We start from the raw sequence: 7,154 nt of genomic DNA on the forward strand, positions 1-7,154 counted from the left end.
CCTATGCACCATTGGGAGTGTCATGAAGACACAACAGCAGATCTAGGGAGCAGACAATATACCCACCCCAAACCAGGATATCCAAAGTACCATGTAGACCTGCCTGTTTGTTTTGACTGTCAATAGAGACGGGACTCCTGGTGCCCTCCCATCTGAGAAGAGGTAGGCAGGGAAAGGGTATCTTAAAGATATGGTGCCCAAGCTCTAGAATGCCCTCCCCAGAAAGGCTTGTTTATCTTCTATCTTGCCGGTGCCACATTCAGTAATTTTTGTTTAGGCAAGGATCTGGGGAGGGGGAAGCTTCCTCTTTGCTGCTGTTCGTGAATTATTCTTTTGTTACTTTGTTTTTTGAGGAGGGTATTCTGTTGTGTTGGTTTAGGTTGGTGGTTGCGATGGGCAATTTTGGGTGAGAAGGTGGATACTTATTCAGAACACTTCTGTGCCACCTTTCCACCCAAATAGGCTCCCCAAAGTGGCAAACATCAAAACGCTAAAACAACATTTAAAATAAAGTATATATAAAATAATTCAATAAAAACATACGGCACCAAAACTAGGGAGGAGGGCCAGTAACAGTTATTGGTGGCATGCCAAACAAAACAAAAGTGTTTTATTTTGAATAAATATTCATGGATGAAAATAGACACACACCTGCGTACACGCACCCAGAGTTCACATCATAGGAAGGACCATGGCTAGAGCATTGCCCACACATTGCTGGAGTCTCTTTCCAACCTGTTGTGTGCTGTTTTAATTCACACTGTAATAGCCTGTCTTGCATTGGTATCTGAAGAAGAATGTATTAGTGGTCTGGATCCAATCCAGGCCCTGTTGGACAAGTGTGGGTGGGGAGTTCAAGTGTGGTGCAGTAGTCAAAACTGTTGGACTAGGACCTGGGAGATCCAGGTCGGAATCCCCACTCTGCCATGGAATCATGCTGGGTGACCTTTGGCCAGTCACACACTCTCAGCTTCAACTACCTCATAGGCTTCTTATGAGGGTAAAATGGAGGTGAGAGGATTTATGCAAGTGATAGGATCCCTACTGGGGAGAAAGGTGGGGTATAAATTAAGTAAATAAATAATCTCAGGTAAGTGTGGGCTCCTGATTTGGTGACCATATTTCCAGAGCTGCTGTTTGCTGCTTTGGGGGGAAATGCATGTAGTCTATCAGAATTCACTAAGTTTCCCCAATGGGGCAAATAGCAGCACTCCAGGGGTGTGTGAGATTGGGAAAATGGCACGGGCAGAAGGTTTAATCCCCCTCTCCCGATACAATGGAGTCCTGACTTGAATCAGGGCTCTATGAGCCTGAGAATTAAGCTTCAACAGAGAACTCCCACAATAGTTGGTGCCATTCAGCCTTGGCTGGGTGGCATCGGGCTCCCTCTGAAGCAGCAAGCTTGCAGGTTTTACCCACCCACCCCCCAGTTGCTTTTAGAGCCAGCATTCCCAATGGAAGCCAAAACAGCTTCTATGGCACAAGGCACCTTTTGCAACTGCACCTGGTGGGCCAGCTTCACCCTCTGTTGCAAAGCGTTGACCTCACCACAGTTACCATACTGTGGTCACCCACAGGATCATTTACTGGAAGGGCATTATTCTGTTGAGTAGTTTCTGAGTCTCTTTGGAAAACTCCCTTTGGTACAGAACACAGCAGCCAGATCAACAGAGATCTGCTGTCATTTCCTCAGTGATGAGCAATTTCCAGTAACTCCTTGTTTATTTCGATATGCTGTTAAAAAATTTTTTAACCCCCATGGAGCTCTAAGTGGTATCTAAAAGACCACCTGCCCCTGAAATAACAGGCCTGTTCTCCTAGATTGTCCTCAGAACTCCTGTGGTGGTTCTCTTCACCTTCACATCTTTGGAATAAGAGCTGTTCATCTGTGTGATGGAGGTCTTCAATTCAGGGTTATCCCTCTTTAGTTAAACAGACCATATAAGCTTCATAACACATCTGTCCACCCTCCACAAATAATGACAAAAAAATCACAAAACCAGACCACTCGGGGACAAACAAGGGGGTCTCTACCCATTTTCTCCAAGAATACAGAAAACTGATTTTGTAAAATAATCCGGGGGGGGGGGGGGAGGGGAATCCCTCAAAAACCTGTGAAGGCTGAATATGCTCCGGGAGTACAGAACGTTGTACTCAGATGAATATTGGTCTGTGGGAGGTGGGGTTTCCAAGTGGGCCTGCCTCCCATTGCTCATGGGCCCAGCTTTGTCAGTTTCTTATCTGAAAGTGACTACCTTGTAAGAAATTGGTTATCACTGTACCAAAAACTGAGTCACAGTGGAGGGATGTGTGGATGTTTCCTGTCCTGAGTACATTCTGGTGGGTAGCCAGAAGGTGGAAGAAGAAGAGGTGTGCATGTGCAACGAAAGCTTATACATGAATAAAAACTTCCATGGTCTTAAAGATGCCACTGGACTCAAACTTTGTTCTCCTGCCCTGAGTATTCAGGTTGAAAAAGACATTCGGTGAACTGTGAGGTCGGGGTGGGGAGGCTCCCTGCTATTTCTGACACGGAAGTAGCTTTGTGAAATTGCAGTGTCATCAGACCTGATTCCATGTGCCAAACCAGCTGTCTTTAAAACCTTGCTGCACATGGATTTTTCCCCCATAAGCATTTCTGCTCTAGACTCCCATGAAATTGAAGCATTTTCAGCAGTTCCTCACAACCACTCCATGCCTGGTTGTGTCTGGTGCTGTTTAGCCTATACTGGGTCTGCTTTGACGTGACACCTTTCAGGTGTAATCTCAAGGGAATTCAAGCCTGTGTCAAAAAAGGTAAATGAGTGCTATGTACCCTACACGCGTACCTGTCAGAGACCTGTAAGTGGCTGATGCTTCCAGATGATGTGTGTGGTTTGCTAATGTATGAAATGATCCTTGGATGAGCAAAGCTACCTAAGAGAATCAATAATGTCCTTGTGTTCCTTGAACGAGCTGTAAACGTGCTTTCAGTTTCTTTTTTTTCTTGCAGAGGAGTGGACAAGAGGAGGGGAATGGGAAAAATTACTGACCTCTAAAGGCATCCTTCTTTTTTTGCTTAGCTGCGCCGCCTTTTCCCACAAAGGGTGATTTTCCCACCCACCCCAAGAAATCAGAATAAAGGTGAGGATGGGGATTTATTGTTCTGATTTCAGTTTGAAGTTGAACACAATGCTCCTGCTGAGGAAAAGTCAGGGATCTGTTCCAATAAATATGAAGTGCATTTGTTCTTGAATATATATAACAGATAGGAACAAACCGTGACAGACTAACTAATAATAATTGCTTCCAAATGCATTTTGGTAATTTTATATAATTTCCACATAAATAGTGCAAAACCTATCACGTTATTGAGTGTGTACCATAGAAAAATACAATCTCAATTTGTTATTAATTCAAAAAGATTCACTCAGTAGTGCTAAGGCCTTATTAAAAAAAATTGATGAAAGGGAAGAGTCTTCTAAGGAGTGGGGGATGCATTCAGTATGCACAAACCAAAGCGGCTTCAAATCCTGTTGATAAGTGTCCTGCGCAGGAGAAGTACACCACATTCATTATTTAAAACATGTCAAGAAGTTTAAACAAAGTTACACCCCCAATCCTGCATACTTTTACAAAGCTTTGTGGGAACATACTTACAATTTTTAGCTGCAAAATGAACTTAAAAGAATTTCTGATGCTGCTCCCTTCCCTGAAAGTTGGTAAAGCAACAGACTCACATAGCAACTATTTTAAACACCGCCCACTCCTTAGAAGACTCTTCCCATTCATCAATTATTATTTTTTTTGTAATAAGGCCTGGCTGCCGCATTTTACACCAGCTGCAGCTTCCGGATTTTGGACAAGGGCAGCCCCATGTAGAGAGCATTGCAGTAGTCTAACCTCGAGGTGACCATAGCATAGATCACTGTTGCCAGGTCATTGTGTTCGAGGAAGGGAATCAACTGCCTAATCAACCACAGGTGGTAAAAGGCTGACTTGGCAGTGGCTGCTACCTAGGCCTCCATCGTGAAGGCGGCATCCAGGAGCACTCCCAAACTCCTAAGCCTCGGCGCTCGCACCAATGGCGCCCCATCAAAGGTCAGTAGTGGGATCCCTACCCCTAGGCTGCTCCGACTCAGGCACAGGACTCCCGTCTTTGTTGGATTCAATTTCAATTGGCTCAGCCTAAGCCAGCCCGCCATGTCCTGAAGGGCCTCTCCAGGTCATCTGGGGTAGATGTACAGATATAGCTGGGTGTCATCTACGTCTTGGTGACACCCAAGCCTGTGCCTCCGGGCAACCTGGGCAAGGGGCCGCATGTAGATGTTAAATAACCCCGCAGACCAGCAGGTACCTCTGGGACATCTGTTCCCCTACTGCCACCCTCTGTCCCCGACTTTGGAGAAAGGAGACGAGCCATTGTAGGGCAAGACCCTGAATCCCAGTGTCGGCGAGGCAGTGGATCAGCAACTGGTGGTTGACCGTGTCGAACGCTGCCAACAAGTCCAACAACAACAGTGCCACAATGCCGCCTCAATCCAGATGCCTCCGGAGGTCATCTGTGAGGGTGACCAGTACCGTCTCCATCCTATGGCCTGGCTGGAAGCCGGACTGGAACGGGTCTAGCATGGAAGTGTCATCCATAAAGCTCTGCAACTGAATCGTTGCCGCTCTCTCAAGTAATTTGCCCAAATAGGGCAAATTGGAAACCGGCCGATAGTTGGCCAATTTGGCTGGGTCCAAGGATGGTTTTTTCAGGAGAGGGTGGACCATCGCTTCCTTGAGTGCCCCCGGGAACAGCCCTTCCGCGAAGGACTTGTTGATAATCTCCCTGAGGGCACCTCGCAGCCCCTCACGGCCAGCTTTTATAAGTCATGAAGGGCACGGGTCAAGGCTGCACGTGGTTGGGCGTACTGTTGAGAGCAATCTGTCGACTTCCTCAAGGCAGATTGAAATAATCCAGAATGGAACTAGAAGACGCACATGGGGCCTCGAGTTCGCTCACTGTCTTAACTGTGCAGCAAGACTATCTGCAAAGTAGCTCGCAAAAACTTCACAGCCGATATCCAATTCCCTAGCATTTGGCCTTCCCTGGGGCAGTTCTGTTAATGACCAAATAGTTCTAAATAATTGTGCCGGGCGTGAGCTAGCAGATGCAACCATAGCCGCATAGAACTCTCTCTTTGCGGCTTTGACTGCCATCTCATAGGATCTCATAAACGTCCTGTAGGATGCTCTTCTTGCTTCATCGCAATTATGCCGCCACCGTCTCTCTAGTTGTCTGAGCCCTCGTTTCATCAGCCGCAGCTCCTCGGTGAACCAAGGGGCCCGCTTAGAGCAAGGGCGCAGAGGGCGTCAGGGAGCGATCTCATCGATGGCAGTCGAGAGTTGCCATGCCAGTCCTCGACTAGCTCATCTAATGAGCTGCCAGGGGGCATAGGGTCCCGTAGAGCCATCTGAAGCCGCTGAGGGTCCATTTGGCTCCGTGGGCAAGCTAAAATATGCTCGCTGCCCAAACAGGGTCAGGATGCCACATTCATGCGGGCCTTCAGGGCATGGTGGTTCAACCATGGTACTGCTGTAGCAGTAATTCGGTCCACTGTAACCCCCGCTGCGAAGATCAGATCAAGCGTGTGACTGGCTCTGTGGGTGGAGGCTGTTACATATTGGGAGAGTCCCAGTGCTGCCATGGATGACATCAGGTCCACCACCTTGGAGAGGCCACATCATCGGCATGGACATTGAAGTCACCCAAGACTATCAGTCTAGGGTGCTTCAATGCCCAGCCAGACACGGCCTCAACCAGGGATGACAGGCCATTGGCCGGTGCGTTGGACGGTTGGTACACTAATCAGATAGCCAAACTCTCCCCAGCTTCCCACACAAAGCCAGCACACTCAATGCCTGTGAGCCTCAGCGGCGGGAGTGCCCTGAAGGAGTAAGCCTCCCGTATGAACAGAGCCACTCCCCCCCCGCCCCATAGTCTGTGACTGGTGGAGGACGGAGAACCCAGGTGGAGCCAGTTGGGAGAGCGCTACCGTCTCCCCATCTCCCCAGGTCTTTGTCATGCAAGCCAGGTCTGCATTTTGCTCCAGAAGGAAGTCCCGCAGGACTGCGGTCTTGTTGTTTATGGACCTGGCATTGCAGAACACCAGTGTCAGAGAGGGGTCATTCCTCCTAGCCCCACTGACCATCACCTTTGGGATGGGGCGCAGGCTGGAAGGTGGCCGAGCTTCTCTCTTTCTCTGTCCCCTTCCCTTCATTATTCGCCTGGCCCCACTGCTATACATTCCCTTCCCTAAGAGCACTGGTATACCCTGACCCATTGTCGCCATTTTGATGGTCTTCGTAGAACCACAGACTAATTTATGGCTGGTGACGATTGGGTACTAGCCTGTGCAACATAGCAACGTTAGCAGTCAATAGTTCCTAAATTAAATACAGATTTGACGCATCCAACAGTCTCGCTATCAATTTCAGTGAATGCCTTCCTAATTAAATGCAATAGACTATGAACCCTGAGGGTGTGTGTGAATGACTGTGTGAAACCGCTCTGTCTTAAGTGCCATAACTCTTCCTTAAGATGCTTTCCTCCTAGAGGAACGTCCTTGAGACCGAAGCTGTGCTAGCTTGCTGTTGTAGATAACAGGATCGTATGTTCCCAGGTGGGGGGTAGTGAACGTGAGAGCTAGGTGGGATGGCTGTGATGTGCGATTGGCTGTTCCCCAGGGGGCCCCATTTGAACTGTCTATATCTTTTGACTTTCCTGTCAGAATCTCAGTTCTGACACAGTACTGTTCTAACCTGGATCATGTTGATATCTCAATAAACAAATCACTGCCAGAGAGTGTTGTTAGGAGTCTCTTGACCAGGACTCTGATATTTATGTGGAAATTATATAGAATTACCAAAATGCATTTGGAAGCAATTATTATTAGTTAGTCTGTCACGGTTTGTTCCTACCTGTTATTGTTGTTTCAGTGATTCTCTCTTTGTTTGTTTATTCTTGAACAGCCTGTATCTAATACTGCAAGCTTTTTAAAAATTCGTGTGAATGTCCTGTGAGTGATGCAGATATGAAAGAAAGTGGGAGGGCCTGTGTCTCAAGTGGTAGAGCATGTGCTTATTACATGGAAGGTCCCAGGTTCAATTCCTGTTATCTCTTTTTAAAA

This window comes from Gekko japonicus, unplaced genomic scaffold, assembly GCF_001447785.1.
Source record: "Gekko japonicus isolate JY-2015 unplaced genomic scaffold, Gekko_japonicus_V1.1 scaffold521, whole genome shotgun sequence".
Taxonomy (NCBI): domain Eukaryota; kingdom Metazoa; phylum Chordata; class Lepidosauria; order Squamata; family Gekkonidae; genus Gekko; species Gekko japonicus.